Source organism: Dipodomys merriami, unplaced genomic scaffold (genome assembly GCF_024711535.1).
Source record: "Dipodomys merriami isolate MVZ:Mamm:240054 unplaced genomic scaffold, mDipMer1.0.p SCAF_411, whole genome shotgun sequence".
Lineage (NCBI taxonomy): Eukaryota > Metazoa > Chordata > Mammalia > Rodentia > Heteromyidae > Dipodomys > Dipodomys merriami.
Genome location: NW_027205727.1, coordinates 253,304 through 274,096, shown reverse-complemented (window position 1 = coordinate 274,096; position 20,793 = coordinate 253,304). Strand labels below are relative to the sequence as shown.

The 20,793-nt window shown below is 38.7% G+C and overlaps 1 pseudogene; it reads left to right on the top strand.

Moving 5' to 3' along the window:
• Positions 1-6,004: 6,004 nt before the first annotated feature.
• Positions 6,005-19,586, top strand: LOC138807118 (zinc finger protein 717-like; annotated as a pseudogene).
• Positions 19,587-20,793: the final 1,207 nt, after the last annotated feature.

Below are 20,793 nucleotides of genomic sequence, written 5' to 3'. Positions count from 1 at the left end.
CCATTTCCAGTTTTCTAGTGGTTAATTGGAGATAAGAGTCTCACAGATGGTCCTGTCTGGGCTGACTTTGAACCTTTATGCTCAGATCACAGTTTTCTGAGTAGGTAGGATTACATGCATGAGCCACCACCATGTGAGTTCACTAACTTTATTTCTCTCTTTCTTCTCTCATTGTCTCTTTTTCTCTCTGTCTCTTTTTCTCTTTCATTCTCTCTGCTTCTCTTTCCTCCATTTGTCTCTTAATTTTTCTTTTCATCAAATGGTTTATTTGGGAAGTAGATTTTCTTACTGATCAGTTTTCTTTTGGTGATGTGGCTCTTGGAATTGACTTTTTTCTTACTCATTATTCAGGAAAATTGTTGCTAAACATAAAATAATTTGAGTTTCCCAGATTCTATTATCTTTCTCTGGTTTAACCTCATTTGATGTGGTTCCTGCAATTTTCCTTTTTCTTCTTGCTCTGCTTGCATATTTGCATTCACTGACATTATAACATAGAAGCTTGTTGTGAAAATAAACAATACAGTCACTATGGTTTTCGTATTTGAAATATCACTAATGGCAAATTCTGAAATACATTTGCTCAGTAGTAAACTTTAATCTCAGGAACTTCAATATTAAATGGCATGTGTGACAATGTATCCTTTGGAATCTAGTGGAAGAAATGGTTCAGGAATATGTGACACATTTGAGCAATAGTGAGTGAAATCATCTGCAAAACCTTCACAGATTATAATAATTTGTATTTTTGTCCATATGTGTTTGTTATTAATGCTATTTGTAGTGTGTATTTCCAACTAAACACTGTTTTAGCATGTGTTCAAACACTTTCAGTTTGTTTGTTAATTTAGTAGGTAAAATAGATATGTTTATCGCCCATATGTCTTCACAGAATCCAAAATTGATTTTCCCATGTTTCTTTTGAGGACAGGTCTTGCTATATAGTCCAGCAAGCTCTTTTTTTGTTAAATAAGTTTATTTATTGTGAAAATACCATACAGAGAAGTTACACTTACATGAGTAAGGTAATGAGTACATTTCGTATTAAGCATTGTTGCCTTCTACTTTGTTTTTCCCCTACCATCCCAGCCCTCCCATCTCATTGACTACACTCCCTCACACTCTTCCAGCAAGCTCTTTATCTTTTTATGTAGCCTAGGCTGTCAACTAATCTTTCTTGAGTTTCCCAAGTCCAGGGAGAATAGTTGTGTTTCAGACTGTGTGTGGCTACATTAGCCATTCTTATGTGTACAGTTCATTGATAAAACACTGGGCCACACTGTTGTGAGGCCATTCCATCCATCCATCTACAACACTTTTCATCTTCCATCTGTGAAGCTGTTTAATCATTGAATAGGCAGCCCCTGTTCCTCTCTATCCCACTCTCTGTAATCATCCTACATTTTGGCTCTACAAATTTGTTTATCCTTGGAAGCTCAGTAAGGGAAATTATACCATGGCTGTTCCTTTATGACTTGTGTGTTTTATTTAGCTTATTTTACTTAAAGTTCATCCCTTCCATAAAATGTAGTAAAGTTTTCTTCTTTGAACACATTTATTGTTTTACATGCTTCAATGTTTTGCTTATAGTGAGTAGATATTGAGAACTGATTCTCCAAGCATGTGTTTTATTCCCTGCTTTATCTGCTGTTGCATACAAGTTTAGAAATGCTGGACCATATTCCTATATAATTCGATATTTAGTTCTTCATACCATCTTTGATAGTTTATTTGTTTGTTTGTTTGTTTGGTCGATCAAGGAGCTTGAACTCCGGGCCTGAGTGCAGTCCCTAAACTCTTTAGCTCAAGGCTAGCGCTCTACCACTGGAGCTACAGCACCACTTCTGGTTTTCTGGTAGTTTTTATTGGAGATAAGAGTTTCTCGGATTGTCCTGCCCATGCTGGCTTTGAACCTTGATCCTCAAATGTCAGCCACCTGAGTAGCTATGGTTACAAGTGTGAGCCACGGGCGCCCGGCTTCATCTTTGATATTTTTACATACATGAGAGAAATGCACCAAGGGTCACATTCTTTTCACATCTTTCCTAGCTTTTCTTAGACTTTGGAGCATTTTGGGTGTTTTTTATTTAAAACTATGCCCATACTATCATGTATAAAATAGTTATTTTTATTAGAATTTGATTTAAATTTTTCTCATGACTAATGAAATTAAACTAATTTTATATTTTAATATACTACATGTGTACGTCCTTTTTAGAAAAGTCTCTTCAATCTTGTTCCCTTTTTAAAATTAGATTTTGTTGTGTGGGTTACTTGAAGGATTTTCTTTATATTTTCTAATTCATATTGTTTAGAAATCCATTTAGAGATATATGCAAATATTTCTATCATGCTATGCTTTTTTCCTTTATTTGTAGTGTTTTTCAATATACAAGGTTTTCATTTTATTTCTATTTATTTATTTATTATAGGACATGGGGCTTGAACTCTGGGCCTGAATGATGTCCCTCAGCTCTTCAGTTCAAGAATAGCACTCTACCACTTTGGCCACAGCACCTCATCTGGTTTTCTGGTGATTTACTGGAAGTCAGACTTTCACAGCTATACCTGCCCAGGCTGACTTTAAGACCCGATCTTCAGATCTCATCCTCTTGAGTACCTAAAATTGCAGGTGTGAGCCACCAGAGACTCACATTGTTTGTTTGTTTCTTTGTTTTTTCCATGAGGTACTTTTGGAGTTGTATTTATGAGGTTACTGTCAAATATTGCTTTCTTTTTTTTCTTTTTCTTTTTCTTTTTTTTTCTCAGCCATGGATCCTGAACTGTAGGCCTGAGTGCTGTTGCTCAGCTCTTCAGTTCAAGGTGAGTACATTTCAAATTGAACCAAAGGAACACTTCCAAAATTTTGCTTATGTGGTACTGAGGAATTAAACCCAATGCTTTATGCATTATAAGCAAGCACTCTACCACTGAGCAATCTTTCCAGACCAGTTGCTGTCAAATCTGATGCCATGAAACTTTCCTCCCCTTCTCTTTTGTCTTATTTTCCCTTTCCCTCTTTCCCGTCCTCTCCACTACTGTCTTGTCCTCTTTTCTTCCTTCTTTTTCCTGACCTTTGGCTTCCATTCTCTCCCTCCTCCACTCATTTTCTTTTCCCTTTATATCTGAGATGAAGACTTGCTAGTGTCACTACAATTAGGTTTCTAACTTAGAAACACAGTAATACACATACCGCATGGTTTTCTTGAGCTACTATTGGAGCTTGAACTTCAGGTCTCACAGTCAGTCAACTTCTTCACTCACTGTTGGCACTATCACTTGAGCCATACCTCTAACCTGTTCATTAGCTGCTTAGTTTGAGTTGTCTTCCCAGGCTGGCTTGTAGACCTCAGTTTCCACCTTAGTAGCTAGGCTCAATTGACAGTCTTGAGCCAGAAGTACTTGCCTTGATTTTTCTTACCTCAACATTTAACATTAAGACTTAATTGGATACTACAATGAAACTGTTTATTGTTACTGGTTTATGAAGAATTAATATGCAACCTAAACTGAAATAGTTTATCTTTCAAATTAAGTGTTGTAATGTGTTTCTAACAATTGTAATTTTTCTAACTGCAGTAGATTTTCTTCACTAAGCAGATCGTTTATGCTGGAGGTATTGTTTTATAATTAATGTAATTTAATCTTATTATGGTGGTGATGTATAGAGAGATATAATGACATGTGTCAGGTAAAAAATACCCTTCTTTTCATACAGTGTCTTCCATGCCTTCACTCTCTCCCAATCTCTCCCTCCTATCTCTACTCTTGAGTTGTATATTTTACTTTCATCACCCTCTTTCCCTCACATTCTATGGCTGTGCCACACCCACCAGAAGATATACATGTTAATACACCATACATAATTGAAAGCAATTGTTTTTATTTCACAAGTGAATTAAGAAAGTAGCACACTTCAATATTGAATAACTCACAATGATAGCATACATATATTTTTTACATAATCATACTAGCTTCCTTCTGCTTGTTTTACTGTTAGTTTATTAGAAACATATCGTTGGATTTTATTGTATTTATATCATAGATTTATTTGTGATACTGATTTCTAGACAATTTGTCTTCAGATCTATTCTCAGTGTGTTTGTCTTGGGAAATATAACTGCATAGTGCTTTATACACAGCATTTTGTAAAGATAATGCCATCCATGTGTTTCTAGTGACCATTTGTCTAGTTATTCAGTCATTTAGAGGAGCATTACTTCTCCGATCATAATGATAGATTAAAGAAAATTGTCAGTCTTTGGCCTTTTAATCATCTCTTTGTAGACTTTGCTCTTCAGAATAGAACTTGTGTTATACAGATTAATAATTTGCCTGTTATTATCAATACTCTGTATCTGTGGTAACACAATTTGTGCTGAGGTTCTTTTCCTTTCATATTATGACTACTTGATTTACTTTTATTTCTCAATAATTAATGTATGTCTTTTTGGCTTATTGAGTTTTTTGAGTATGTTTTCTTCTGTTCAAATCAGACTGTACTTGATATATTTACTATTTTTATATTACAATGTTAACATGGTTTCATTTTAGTGATTACTTTGCTATTTTTCTGTTCATCTCATCTGATAAGTATTTCTTAGTTTGCTTTCATGTAACCTGCACACATCCTTCTATACAGTGCAAATCACCTCTAATATAATCTCCAGGGAATCTTCTATACACTGTAAATCACCTCTGATACCTGTTACAATTTAAATCCTACTAAATAGTTGTTACAATGCATTGTTCATAGGATAATGCTTGTTTTTTCAAAGGCTGCATGTTTAGTATAGGTGCCATAATTTTTCAAGTATTTAGGTTCTATGGTTTGTTGAATCTGTGCAACAAACCAATATGTAAGGCATAATATAATGCTTTGAAAATGGTATTGTAGGGGCTGGAATGGTGGCTCAGTGGTAGAGTGCTTGCCTTGCATGCATGAGGCCCTGGTTTAGGTTACTCAGAACCACATAAACAGAAGAAGCTGGAAGTGGTGCTGTGGGTCCGGTAGTAGAGCAGTAGCCTTGATCTGAAGAGCTGAGGGACAGAGCCCAGGCCCAGAGATCAAGCCACATGAATGATGAAAAGAAAGAACATACCACAAATAATATAGTGCATATAATAATATTTAAAAGTGCTGGGCACAAGTTTCTCATGGTGGTAAACCTGAGACCTGAGGATTGATATTTCATCCAGCCCATTTAGAAAAGACAATGAAACTCTTATCTACAATTAATCACCTAAAAACCAGGAGTAGAAATTGATAGGTGGCTCCAGTGATAGATCCTTAAGAAAAAATGGTCAGGGATAGAACCCAGACAATGAGATCAATACCTAATAATGGTATATTTTACTGTGTTATATGGAAATAAATGCTACTTTTCAAAAGTGGATGGAATTGTCCAAAAATGCATACTGTTCAATAAGCAATGAAATCAATCGAGTAATCAATCAAGTAATGAAATCAATATCTGGCTTATGGAACTTTGACATACATATATACATATATGTGTATACACACATATGTATATGTACATATATGTATATATGTATGATATACATACATATATATATGTATATACATATGTATATATACATGTGTGTATGTTGGGACCCGACAGTAAAGCTCCAAGGTCATCTTGACCCTTGTGCTCACTTGAAGGCACGTACAAGGAACTGACTTTCATGAAAAGCACCAGGTGCCCGTGTTTGCTTTGCTATGTCTGTAGAGTTTGTTTTACTTTCTATCAATTGACCTTGTCTTGTTTCAATCTACACCTTGTTTTTATTAAAATTTTCTTTGCTTCTCTGCACTATGGTGACCTTAGGTTACCTCTTGACTTCTAATAGTATATAATAAGGAGAGTTAGAAATAAACGGTGCTGCAGTCTTGAGCTGCAGACCTCCCGACCCCATCCTTCGTCTTATGTCTTTATTTTTCCATCCTCGCCCCCTAATTCAGGAGTCCCTTTTGTTGCTGGCTGGTTCCGGCAAGTGGCGCATGAACAGGGACCCTGAAAACCTGGGATCAAGGCAGAGGACCCCACTAAGGTAAGAGGACGGGTCCGGAAAAAGAGCGGGTGACAGTATAGCCGGAGTAAGAAAAAAATTATGGGGCAAGGAAACAGCCGCACGTTATATGTGCAGGCTCGCAAGGGTATGCTTCACCCTCAAAGAGTGAAAGTTAGACAGAGTCAGTTAGAATGTTTCTTTCACTTTGTTGAGGAAGTATACCCCTGGTTCCCGGAGGAAGGAACCATTAGTTTTAAAACTTAGAAAAAAAATGTGGAAAAAAGGATTCAGGAACACCATGATTCAAATGGCCTGTACGTTTAAACATTGCTGCTTTGTAATTGTCTGGTATCTGTGTAGCCTGCAGGTTCTGTATTGGGTTTGGCAAGAGTCTTGGCAACTAGGCAACTAAGACAACTAACTTCGCAACTAAGACAGCCAACTAGGCCGGTGGGAGATGTCCCCGGGATCCCCATCAGGGTAAACTATCCACTAGTGTGGACATTTGGGCCCGTCTGTAGTCCGGTACTTTGTCTGACATGCTGTAAATGTGTTTTTTCACAATATTTGTGTGTATGTATTTTGGAATTCTTGGAATGTTTCTTCTCTCAGATTCATCCTGATGCGAGAGCCCGGAGGAGACTGGCTAACACCCCCTCAATATCTGCTTCTGTCTAGCTCCTTCTTTTTTACTTACACTTTAAACTGACCCCCCTTTCTACCCTTCACTGCCACCTCCTCCACCCTCTCTGGATCCAGAAGTAGGGGAGTGGTGGGGGGGTGAAAAAACCTGGAGGATCTAACAATAACTTAAAAGGACCGGCAGGGAGAACTCTCAGCCAGATAAAACTGCCACTGACAACCTGCAAGTGACACCAGCAAGATCTTAGCCTCGGGCCTTGGCCCAGGGGGTCTGAGTATGGGGGAGAACCTGTCAGTCTGAGGGGACGGCCGCAAGGGACTTCTTTCCCTTGTCCCAAGATGACTTGGAATTCTCCTCCAACTTGGAAGGCCCCTGGGTCAACATTTGCAGGAATGTAAAAGAAAAATCCTCCGGAGGTGAGTAGAGGGAGTTCGAGTCTCCTGGTAAGTGGAATTGAGTCCACTTGTGAATGGTGGTGAGATGTCACCCTATTCAATGAGACCTGATTTTGTCTTTGTGGCCACTTATCTGTCTTGTTTACTTCAGTGTGTTTTCTGAGTTAGGGATAAATTGGGGGCCCATTAGCCCCCAACTCAGCCTTTGGTTGTTGTCTTGTCTAGTTCTGTCTTAGAATTGGTACCACTTTTAAATGTACGTACAACCGATTTTGATTCTTGCGCACTTTAAGATCTGTGTGTGACAAATCAAAGAAAGGTTGGACAAATGGGATTGCATAAAGTTGCAGAGCTTCTGCAGGGCAAATGACATAGCTAGCAAGATCAATAGAAAGCCCACAGATTGGGAGAAGATCTTTACTAGCCATACAACAGACAAGGGTCTCATATCTAAAATATATTTGGAACTCAAAAAATTAAACCACCCAACAACAAATCCTCAAAGAAACAACTGCCCAATAAATAAGTGGGTGAAAGACTTAAAGAGAAACTTCACTGAAGAAGAAAGAAGGATGGCCAATAGACACATGAAGAAATGTTCAACATCCCTAGCCATAAAAGAAATGCAAATCAAAACAACATTGAGATATCACCTCACTCCAGTTAGAACGGCAAAAATCAAGAACTCTAACAACAACAGATGCTGGAGGGGATGTGGACAGAAAGGAACCTTACTTCATTGTTGGTGGGAATGTAAACTTGTTCAGCCACTTTGGAAAGCAGTATGGAGGTTCCTCAAAAGACTTCACATAGAACTCCCCTATGACCCAGCAATCCCACTTTTGGGCATTTACCCAAATGTTTACAAACAAGACCACACTAAAGCTACCAGCACAACCATGTTTATTGCAGCATTATTTACCATAGCTAAGATATGGAACCAACCCAGATGCCCCTCAGTAGATGAATGGATCAAGAAAATGTGGTATATATACACAATGGAATTCTATGCCTCCATCAGAAAGAATGACATTGCCCCATTTGTTAGGAAATGGAAAAACTTGGAAAAAATTATATTAAGTGAAGTAAGCCAGGCCCAAAGAAACATAGGTCCCATGGTTTCCCTTATTTGTAATATCTAGTATATGTATGAGTCAAGCGGAAAAGGTCAGATAATGTGATGTCAGGAAAATGAACCCTTAGATGTGTATTTTAATGTTTTTTTTCTTTCATGCATGTGTTTCTAACGCATTTATAAGATTATCTCTTTGTTGCTTTGTATGTCCCTCCCCCACAGTATAACCCCTGCTTTCACTATATTTGATGTCAGTATAACTTGTGGAGGAGATGGGGAAAAACCAGTTGTTTAAGGATACAGGTGGACCTGTTGCAACAATGAGAGGTACAAGTTGTCATGTCCACAACTAGCTTTACAACGTCGGTGCGGGGGGAGGGGGTGGGAACGGGGGAAGGAGAAGGATTGGGATTGGGGGGGTGGGGGGAGGCTGGGAAGGGATGTGAAGGGTAAACAAAGGAGGAGGCTGCAATGCTTGGTAAGAAATGTACGCATTTTCCTGCCCACGTAATTGTAACTCCTCTGTACAGTATGTTCACAAATAAAATAAAATTAAATTAAAAAAAAAGAAAAAAGAAAAAGAAAAGAAAACTACATTTAACAGGTACTCTTCGAAGCACCCCAGTTTTATCTCTTTGTCTCTCAGGATTTTAGTTTTAGGGAGGATTTTTTTTTTATGGTTGTTGGTCTTGAACTGTGGGCCTGAGCACTTGTCGCTCGGCTCTTCAGCTCAAGGTGAGCGCTCTACCACTTGAGCCACAGTGCCAGTTCCCAGGAATTTAGTTTTAAAGAATGAAATCATTTTTTCGTTATATTGTTAGAGGTGCTTTTAAGTTGAAGTCTATACATTCAAATATGCTCTTTGATTTCCATTTTCATGAGGAATAGTTCTGGTCCACAATAGAGACATGGAGAATCCATACACTGGAGAACTAAAATCATACATGAAAGTTTCCCATCCAATCTTTCCCAATTATTTTTTATGGAAGGGATTACAAAAAATCACACTAAACACCTAAGAGACAAGTGTAGGTTCTCTGATAAGAGTGAAGGAGACTGTTGTAGACCCTGGGGTGCCTGCCAGAAGCAGACAAAATGTGAACAAAGGCTTCAGGGCTATTGACTCTCACCCTCAGGACTGCAAGTCCTTGCCCTTTCTTGGTTTGAGAAAGTGTGTGTTCTAGTTTTTTGGCCTGGGGCTTTAACTCTCTGGAGGCTTGGGTGGAAAAGATGTATTGAAATAAAATGAGGAAAGATTTGTGCTGTTTGCACTTTTGGGCACAGTGGGTCAAGACCAATATTACACAAACATTTGAAAAACATAGCAGAATTGTGCCATCAGTCATCTCTATGTCTCCTTAATTATCATCCCATTGGCTCTCAGAGCCTTGCTTGTGTTCTGATGGGATTGTGGCAGGAGACAAAAGGTTTATTCCACAGTTTAATGGATAAGGTCTAAGAAGACAAGTCTGAGGTCCCCTAGATATGTAGCCTAAAGCTACTGAGAGGAACTGTTAGGATCAGAGAAGAGGTAAGAATTCTAAAGAGATTTTCACATGCAAAATGAAAAGACAAAATCACACTGGTTTGCAAGTGATTAAGCTTCACATCAACATAGCCTAGCCTAAACTTCACTCTTCTATCCCTCCTGCATTCATCCCTGACACTCCAAACCACTATCGCTTTGTAGGGAAATGGAGGTGATGTGCCATGTTCATAAGAATCCCTGTGAGGAAACTTTTCACTAGATACCTGAAGAAAATCATTAAAGGAAATGCAAATAGAGTACAGCAAATGCTCACAGACAGTGCCCAAGCTCTGAGTTCAAGCCATAGGACCAACAACAATACAAAACATAAAATACTTAAATGAAATGCAAAATTCAGAAAAAAACAAAAACTCATTTGATTTAATAGATAGAATTGGGGAGTTTCTGGAAAATTAATTGTTAGATTTTGTGAAATCCAAATCACCAGAAGTATTATGCTGCATATTTACCTAACAATCTCACTATTTTATGCCACTGTATACATTATTGCAATGGGAAATGACTCACGTATAAGATTAGTGGCTGTGAATACCTTTGTAAAGTAAGAGGGGATGTATTAAAGAGATTAAGACAAAACAGAGATATAATTTACATATCTCAGTAGGCAGGCATTGAATAAACAGAAAGGTATAAGCAACGCAGTCTCATAACCTCAATTTCATTATTAGAACTAAGAATCAAAAAGCCAATGTATCCAATTCTCCGCATATACATCCATTTTCTGAGAGGTCTTATGTATTTCAAGAGGAAACAGTGGTTTTCAAGAAGAAACTGAGCTTAACTCTCACAGCAGGGAGAGAAAAGTCCCAATGCACACAAGCACACTTGGTCCCAGGTATGTAGCTGGGTGGCACCGAGCATTGTGGGAATTGTATTCTCCATGGAGTATATTCTTTGAAAGTCCTGGGTTGTTTTTGTTTTTTGGAGGGTGGAGGTGGGGCAGAAGATGCTTTTGCGCATGCATCTCCCCGCCCACCAGGGGTGTTTTAAGTCTGCCTCTTCCGGATTCTTTTCCTTTGCCTGGCTGCTGGAAGTGCCCTGAAGTACAGTTTGGCCTTCCATAGGTGGGGGTCAGGAGTCCGGCCCACAGCTCTGTGCAATGGAGCTTGTGAGCTGTAACTTGAAGGAATCTCAGGCTTTGGAACTGATGTCAGGTAGGAACTGTAAGATTGCTGCGGGAGTCTACTCTCCATGGGTTTCTGTTTTTTCTGTTTCTGTTTGTTGGGGCCTGAACTCTGGTCCTGCAAGCCGCATTCCTGAGCTCCTCAGCTCAGAGGGAGAGCTTTATACTTGAGCCAAAGTGCCTACTTCCCTCTCCATGCTTTTCTCCAGTCTGGGATTGATAATTTGCTTGAGGTTCAGGAGTTTATGCTGCCATTAGCCTCTGGGTCTTCAGATGCAAGAACCTGATTCCCAAATGTCTGAGAGCAAGCTGGGTGATTGTCCAGATGAGGAGAGCTCAAGAGCTGTGCATTTGTACTTCAAGACCAAGGGATTCTTCTATTAACTCATGTGACTTTTTTTGGCTTTGCCCAGGTGTAAGAGGAGTACAGGAAGAATTCTAGTGAAATTGTGAGGGTGCCTGAGTCCTCTTACACTGCAGTTGTATTTGGGGCTTCTGTGTTGTTTCTCTTAGAAATGTTTTAATCTGTTTGGCTTGAGTTCCCAAGTGTTTGTACACGATCATGTTTCTAGAGACAGTTGTACATATAGTATTGGAGTAGTGAGTACTGGGCCCGTTTTTTTGGAATTAAGCCTAGCAATGTTTGAAGCAGGGCACCCTATGAATAGGAATCTCCATCCTAAATGAACAGACCTTGTCCATTCTGGGAAGCCCTATAGAGCAGAAACAGAAATGCGCAGGAAGGGGAAGATGTTGCTAGCTTCCCTTGCCTTATGCAAAAATTGTTGCCACTTCCCTGTGCACCAGATTCACGTGGTACTCTTTCCTACACCACTCTCAATCACTTTGTACTGTTGCAACATTTAAACTAATTACTGGGAGTTGTGATGTGCTGGATTGAGGAATAAACCAGAGCGTAGTTATCACAGGGTACCTGAGGCAATGGTTTGGGATGGTGGGGCAATTATTTCCACTGAAAGTATTTATTTATGTACTAATCCCTAATCTTCTCGCTAATTTATGCAGCCTGTTTCCACTAAGACTTTTAGTATGTAATCATTGAAACTTATCTTAAATGTGCCATCTGTGGATTTGCTAATGCTAGCTCTACTCAGTTGGTTGTGCCTGGTAGGTCAGAAAGTGTTGGTCAGGGATCTTTGGTCTTAGAGGAAAAATCAGAGAAGAATGCTTGAGGTAATATGTCTTCTCAAGGTTGTATGCTTTGTAGATGTTGCCTATCATCAGGTGTGTCACTCTTATGTTGTGTATTTTATGTTGTTCATTTTTTTAGCCTTGTATCTCCAGTAGGATGACCAAGGTTCTTCCCATGACTGTTTAGGAAAGTGACCATTAGGAACTTCTCAAACCAGGGTTTACAGCATCTTTACTCATGTTCTGTGGCCAAAGCATGCTAAATGTCAAATTACAAGTCATTGCATAGGTGTGCAATGGGTACAGTGAAATTTGCCATTTGACAATCATTATTGAACTAATATCACACCACAAATATGTTCTGTATATATTTTCTTCTATAACATTTGATAAAAACTACTGAGTTACATCAATGTGCATCAATATGTACATCAATGAGGTAGCATATGATATGTGCATGATACGTACATCATGTACATCAATGAAGTAGCACATAAATTCCAATGGATTCCTAGGATACCTTTGCATTAAAAGAAAGCAGTTCATACATCCTGAAGTACATTCAGTAATGAGTACTTTTAGTGGAAATGTGATATGTTTTTGCTTTCAATTATTCATTTTTTTGGGGGGAAACTTTCAGTTTTACAAATTTAGTGAGTACATAAACATGGAAATTAGTTGCTTTAATGATATATTTGTATCAGGAAATGGGCTGGATTTGTGTTTATAGGAGACATTAATGCTCTTCTTGAGACATTAAATATTCTTCACTTATTAGAAAGCTTTATGCTTTTCCAGACCATGTATCATGTTTGCAAGAGGAAATTCTGGGGCAAAATACTCACAGATTCTTTTGTGAATATGTCATTCGCCTTATAGCTCAGGCATCCTTCCAGAATCTTCTGTTTATTGTCAGCAGCAAGAAAGAATGAAAGGATCTCTGGTGAGTTTTTTTTCCTTAATTTCTCATTTGTTTTCCATTCCATTATATAGACCTAAAGTTGTTCAAGAATTAAAAAAACAAGGGGCTAGGAAGGTAGCTCAGTGGTAGAGCGCTTGCCTTGCATGCATGAGAACCTGGGTTCAATTCCTCAGCACCACATAAGCAAAAAGAAAAAAGCTGGAAGTTGTGGCTCAAGTCGTAGAGTGCTAGCCTTGAGCTGAAGAGCTGAGGGACAGCGCCCAGGCCCAGAGTTGAGGCCCCATGACCGGACCGCCCCCCCCTGAAAAAAAAAAAGAATTGAAAACAATACCAGCCACACAGATTCAGACTCAGGAACATATTCTTAAATCAGATAAAGATGTCTTGTAGGTTTAGCAGATAAAGGTTGTTGTAGATTTAGCAGATTAAATGGTTATATTCTAAGTTGAATGCAGATTTGCTTCAGAATATCTATGTTTTGTGTTGTCATAAAATTGATTCACACTTGTTTTGTGATGTAATAACACCAAGGAGGTTATATCTCATGAAAGGTGAAGGATAGATTGCAACCAGATCACATCCTCATGAGTAACATTAAACTATCTCAATGAAATTTTCCTGGAATTGCTGAAATAGTCTGGTCACACACAAATTCATGTGTTCTTAAGGAATAATTAACCTATATGTACTTAAATTAATCTCCATATCTACTTCTTGGGCTACTTTATGGTCTTGGTCTAACTTGAAACTATATTTGTTGCTAAACTTTATGGTCTTTCTACAAAACCCTGTTTGTTTTCTAAAGTATCCTCACAAGATTCCTTTCCTCTATATTCTCTCTCAATTCTTGATTTTCTACTCACTAATTTTGGTTATTTTTCTCTTCCTCACTCTTTGTATCTATCTTTGAATTTTTTCTTTTTTTACTTTTTTCATTCCATCTTTCCTCCGTATGTGTCTCAGTTGTTTCTTTTCTTCAAATGATCTATCTGGGAGCTAGTTTTTCTTAGTGATCAGTTTTACTTTGCTGATATGGCTCTTATGATTAACATTTTTCTTACTCATTGTATAGGAAAATGGTTTCCTAGAGAGTTCTACAGGATTCCAGAACCAAAAACAATTAGAGAAACACAAAAACATAAACAGATACACTTAGGGGAAATTAGGGTTTAAAAGGCTCTCTGGCACTTGGTCCCTGGGTGCAAGCAAGCAAGCATAGTTCCTTGAGTGCACACGGGGAAGATTGCTATTGATAACATGTAAAAATGAAGTATCTATATTAATATTACAATCAGAGCCACAACAGGTTGTGAGGGAAACATATTTCCTTACTCTCCTGAGACAGAAGACTGGAGCCCAGAGAAAATGCAGACATGGAGTTCACCTTTCCTAGCCCTCAAGGTCAACAGCACCTCAGTTTCAGCTGCTATCTTTACAAAACTAAGGAAAAGGCCTGCACTCCAGTTTCTGAACCCTCTCCAGAATTCTCTTTTAAGCCTTCTGCAACCAGCTCTCAGTTCTTTCAGTGCTGTCAGGCTGGAATTCCAACCTCTCAATCCTTTTCCCCTTCAGCTCAACTTCAGAGTTCCATAGAGAAAAGTACTTCCTTCTACCAATTGATACACTACAAGAAAATCTGATTTCTCCTGCTTCTGTTATCTTTGGTCTAACTTCATTTGATGTGGTATTCAGTTTTGTTTTTCCTTCCCACTACTTTTGAATATTTAAATTCACTGCCAATATAAGATTTGAAGTACTTTTGTTAAAAAAAAAATACTGTGATGAGGTTTTCTCTATTAGAAATATCACTTGTTGCAAAATCTCACAGATGTTTGCTCAGGAATTTATTTTGATCTCTGAGGAATTTTGCTATTAACTAACAAAAATGGAAATATATCCTTAGGGATCTACTGTTGAAATGACTCAGGAATATGTGCCACATTTGATCATTTGGTCATATTTATCATTTTTGTCATCTTGAGTGTTCCTTGAGCCTGTATAAATTTGCCTCCACCTTCCATGAAGGATTATAAAAATGAAAATCTTGTAAAGGTACATTTTATTCCCCTCCAACCTATAGTTTGTATTGTAGAAAGTAGGCAAACTTTACAAAACTTCATGGTAGCAGTTCTTTTTTATGTAGGAAGGAAATATCAGGGTATCTATGACCACATTTCAATATTTAGTATTTAAACCAAACATGGTTAACCTAGGATTTTTTTCTTCTTTTTTTTTGGGGGGGGGTCCAATCATGGGGTCTGAACTCTGGGCCTGGGCGCTGTCCCTCAGCTCTTCAACTCAAGGCTAGCACTCTACCACTTGAGCCACAGCGACACTTCTGCCTTTTTCTATTTGCTTATGTGGTGCTGAGGAATGGAACCCAGGGCCTCATGCATGCAAGGCAAGCTCTCTACCACTGAGCCACCTTCCCAGCCCAACCTAGGGTATTTTTATGTGGGAACTAAATCAAATCCTATAAAGGCCCAAAAAATCATTAGCTTCTTTCTGAAGTACTGCTACTGTTTTGTAACCTTCATGTTGACACTGCTTTTCATAGATCTTGCAATGTTCTATATTCTGTATTCCATGTGATATCCTGAATGTGTTCTGTTTGCTTATTATAGTGTTTGTTAATAGAAGATCTAAATAGGATGTATGATCATGCAGTACATGTAAATGCAGGAAAAATATTTGTGTAATTCATTGTTACCCTGATATGTACTAAAATTTTATCAAAAAATGATAATATAATTTTTAAGATACCTCCTTAGACTTATTGTTGTCATGCCAGATTATTTTCTCCTTAGAATTTTTTTTGGGGGGGGCCTGGTCCTAGAGCTGCACTCTGGGCCTGGGCGCTGTCCCTCAACTCTTCAGCTCAAGGCTATTACTCTACCACCTGTGCCATAGTGCCACTTCTGGCTCTTTTATTTTTGCTTATGTGGTGCTGAGGAGTAAAACCCAGGGTCTCATGCATGCAAGGTAATTGCTCTACCACTGAGCCACCTTCCCAGCCGTCCACAGAATTTTTACCTTGTCGCTATTGCTAGCAGCAGAAATGTGTTTGCTTGAATTAGGGAAACTGTAATTTTTTATTTGTCTTGGGCTTCAATTCTGGGCCTGGCTGTTGTCAATCAGCTCTAAGTGTCTCATGAACTTTCCTGCCTGGACTGGCCTTGATCCAATGTCCTCAGACCTCAGCCTCCTGAGTAGATTGGATTACATGCATAAGCCACCAGCACCCTACAAATCTGTGTATTTTAATGACCAGGTTTATATATTATCAAATATTTCTGATTTGCTATTTAATTCTTCCAGTGAATAGATAACACAGCAAGCTGCAAACATTTTATGTAAAACAAAAGCAGACCTGCAGCATAATGAAATTCCAGATTGGAGTTCTCATAACCCAGGTCTGATTTCTTGATGGATATGTGCCATTACAGAATTTGATATCATTTGAGGATGTGGCTGTGGACTTCACCTGGAAGGAGTGGCAGGATCTGGATACTGGTCAGAGGACCCTTCATAGAGATGTAATGCTGGAGACCTATAGCAACCTCATGTCCTTGGGTGAGCAAAGGTCATTTTTACTTGGAAGATCAAGTGCTTTTTATTTTACTAGACATTAGACTGTTTGTTATTTAGGGATAAGATTCCAGTCCATGGGAATTGTCATTTCTTTCTAAGTGAAGCTTCAACTTGATTATATGTAACTCAAGAGCTAATTTTCTTCTTACTCTTTAAGAAAGCAAATCAGTAGTTGGACAAAAGTCCTAAACTATGTTCCACTAATACGAGATTGACTTCCCAGACTTGGAATGATTATTGTAGGTGGATCTACAGTCTAGATAGAATATGCATTACTACTTATTATGATGAGGAAATCAGTAGTTGAAAGTGTGTATTTGTACGCCAAATCCAATATAGAGTTTAGTGCTTCAAGCTTTGAATTCTAGATACTCTGGAGGCTGAAATCTGAAGATTTTGGTTTGAAGCCAGCAACTGTAGAAAAATGACCATAAGACTCTTATCTTCAATTAACCATTCAAATACTAGAAATGTAGCTAAGATTGAAACTAGTAGAATGCTAGCTTTGAGCAAAAGAGCTGAGTTCAAGCCAAACAATTGGTACAGTAAACCAAAGCTGGGGAAACTCCACAATTGAGCTGTTAAGAATTGAGAAACCAAGGGCTGGGAAGGTGGCTCAGTGGAAGAGCACTTGCCTTGCATGCTTGAGGCCCTGATTAGATTCCTCACCACCACGTAAGCAGAAAAAAAAGCCAGAAGTGACGCTGTGACTCAAGTGGTAGAGTGCTAGCCTTGAGCTGAAGATCTGAGGGACAGCACCCAGACCCAGAGTTCAGGCCCCACAACCGGACCCTCCCCCCCCCAAAAAAAACCAATGAGAAATAAGATTTAGTAGCAACCTTGGAAACAGGATATCTGCGACCTTACATTAATGATGACCCAGCCAGAGCAATAGTTCTTCACTATTTCTTAATCACAGGGCTCTGTGTTCCTAAACCTAAATTGATTGTCAAGCTGGAGCAAGGTGCAGAACCATGGATAAGAGAAGGCTCAGAACAGAATGTAACAGGTGAGTTAAAGCATCTTGAATGGTAATGATGGGTACAGAGCACAGTTGGTCTGTTTAACTTGAGCTGTACAGAGCAAAGTATTCGTAGTGCTGCTGAGTCATGTATGGCAGAGAAGTAGGTGATCCTTTGTCTCAAGGCATTGTCAATCCAGAACTGACGTGGAGACAAACTGAATTTGGTGTGCCAGTGTAGTTAATGTTAGCAATTCTCTTGTCTTTAGAGAAGTCATTCTTAAAGAAAAAAACACAATGGGAAATGTAGAAAAGGAGAACTCATTTTCCTTTAAACTAGTATTATTCAGGTAGGAGGAAAATAGGAGTATGCTAGGGCTGCTATCCTCTGATCAGGGTAATTTCTTATCAGTGGTGCTGGTCATACAGTGAGATTCAGAACTGAAGCATTAAGAGTACGTAGATGAATAATTTGAGTAAATATTTCCTGGAGAAAAATAGAAAAATCTGAAAAATAGAAAACATTGTTTTCTATTGTAAAATATCAGTACTGCTTTCTTAATTAATACATTGTGCAGAAAAGTATATATTCTGCAGAAAACAATGCTTTGATATTTGAAAATCTTGTAACAGAATGTGAGGACATATCTTTACATTAAGGAATTTATGGATCTCATTTATGTTTTGTCTATTTTTCTGTTATTCATTTTAGATGTTCAAGAAATGGAGGATGTGATTAGCACCTGTCAGGAAAATCACAATGAATATCTATCTGAAGTAGCAGTCATGACTAGTAACCCAGGCGAGGAAAAAGTGAGACTTATAAGAAGTTTTCATTTGAGCTCAAAACAGAAGTCAAAACTGATTAAGAATAATGGGAACTCCTTAGGGATGAGGACAGAAAAGCTCACTGGGTGTCAGAGCATGGATGCTTTCAGTGAACCTGGTAAGATATGTGCTCCATATAGAACTCATGAGTCTTCTGTAGTTGAAGAATATAAACAGTGTGAAAGGTCTTTTACTGAGAAGACACACCTTATTGTTCCTCAGAGAACACAAACAGGAGAGAATCCTTATGAATGTAACATGTGTGAAAAGATTTTCACCTGTAAGGCATACCTTACTGTCCACCAGAGAATCCACACAGGAGATAAACCATATGGAAGTAATGTGTGTGGAACATCTTTCACTCAGAATTCACACCTTAATGTCCACCAGAAAAGACACACAAGAGAGAAACCTTTTGAATGTAACATGTGTGAAATGTCTTTCACCTGGAAGTCAAACCTTACTATCCACCAGAGGACACACACAGGAGAGAAACCTTATGAATGTAATGTGTGTGGAAAGTCTTTCACCCAGATGCGAAACCTTATTGTCCACCAGAGAACACATACAGGAGAGAGACCTTATGAATGTAACGTGTGTACAAAGTCTTTCACCTGGAAGACACACCTTACTGTCCACCAGAGAACACACACAAGAGAGAAACCTTATGAATGTAACATGTGTGGAAAGTCTTTTTCTGGCAAGGCAGGCCTTACTGGCCACCAGAGAACATACATAGGACATAAACCTTATGAGTGTAACATGTGTGGAAAGTCTTTCACCTGGAAGTCAAACTTCAATGTCCACCAGAGAACACACACAGGAGAGAAACCTTATGAATGTAACACGTGTGGAAAGTCTTTCACCAGGAAGGCATATCTTACTTTCCACCAGAGAACACACACAGGAGAGAAACCTTATTTATGAGGAAATTCTTTCTCCAAGAAGGTTCAATTTACTGTCCACCAGAGAACACACACAGGAAAGAAACCTTATGAATGTAACTTGTGTAGAAAGTCTTTTAACTGGAAGTCATCGCTCACTGCCCATCAGAGAACACACACAGGAAAGAAACATTATGAATGTCATATGTGTGGAAAGTCTTTTAGAAAGCAGGTATACTTTACTCTCCACCAGAGAACGCACACAGGAGAAAAACCTTATGAATGTAACATTTGTGGAAATTCTTTCACCCAGAAGTCAAACCTTACTCGCCACCAGAGAACACACACAAGAGAGAAACCTTATGAATGTAACATGTGTAGAAAGTGTTTCACCTGGAAGTCAAACCTTACTGTCCATCAGAAAACACACAGGAAAGAAACCTTATGAATGTCATATGTGTGGAATGTCTTTCAATCAGAAGCCAGCCCTTACAGTCCACCAGAGAGCACACACAGGTGGGAAATTTTATGAATGTAAGCTATGTGGAAAATCTTTCACCCAGAACATACACCTTTCTGTCCATCAGAAAAAAACCCACCAGAGAGAAATGTTATGTATGTAGCAGGCATGGAAATTGTTTCACCTGGAAGGCACACCTTAACATCCATCACAGAACACAAGGAGAGAAACCTTATGAATGCAACCAGTGTGGAAAGACCTGGAGGTCACAGCTTAACATACATAAGTTGATTCACACAAATGAAATAACTAAGGGGAAAGTCTTTGATTTGTAAGAAAATGAAATTGCAAAACAGAACCAATACAGGATAGAGACCTTATGATGTAGCAGATGTGGAGTCCTCCAACTAGAAGACACAGCTCAGGGTTCATCACAAAACACACAGATACACACACACACACTCAGAAAACAAGAGGAGAGAAATCATATGTAGGAAAAATAAATGGAAAGGTTTTCAAGAAAAAGTCATAACTCAGTTTGCATCAGAGAACAGACACAAGTGAGAAAATATAAATGTAAAAAATGTGGATAGGGGGCTTGGAAGGTGGCTCAGTGGTAGAGTGCTTGCCTTGCCTGCGTGAGGCCCTGTATTCAATCCTCAGCACCACATAAGCAAAAGAAAAAAGCTGGAAATGGCACTGTGGCTCAAGTGGTAGAGCGTTAGCCTTGAGCTGAATTGCTGAGGGACAGCGCCCAGGCCCAGACTTCAGTCCCCACAACCCGAACCCCCCCCCCACCAAAAAATATGTGGATAGTGCTTTACCAAGTAGTCATGGATCCAGGTTCATAGGACACACACAGCGGAGTAATCTTAAAAATATTACAAATGTGCAAAGCCTTTGATCTGAAAGGAATAGCTCAGTGTTCATCAGAGAACTGACTAAACATAGGAGAAAAGAAAGTAGTGAACAGAACATATGTGAAATGATTTTCAATCAGAATTGAATCCTCAGCATATGTGAGAGCATACACAGGAGAGAAATTATGAGTATAGAAAACATTTTACCAGAAGTCACATCTGTACAGGTATCAGAGACCTTGACACATTACAGAATCTCTGTAAATATAAACATGAGAGGAAGTCTTTCAACCAGAAGCCAACCTTCAGCAATTATTAAAACATTCACCCAGGAA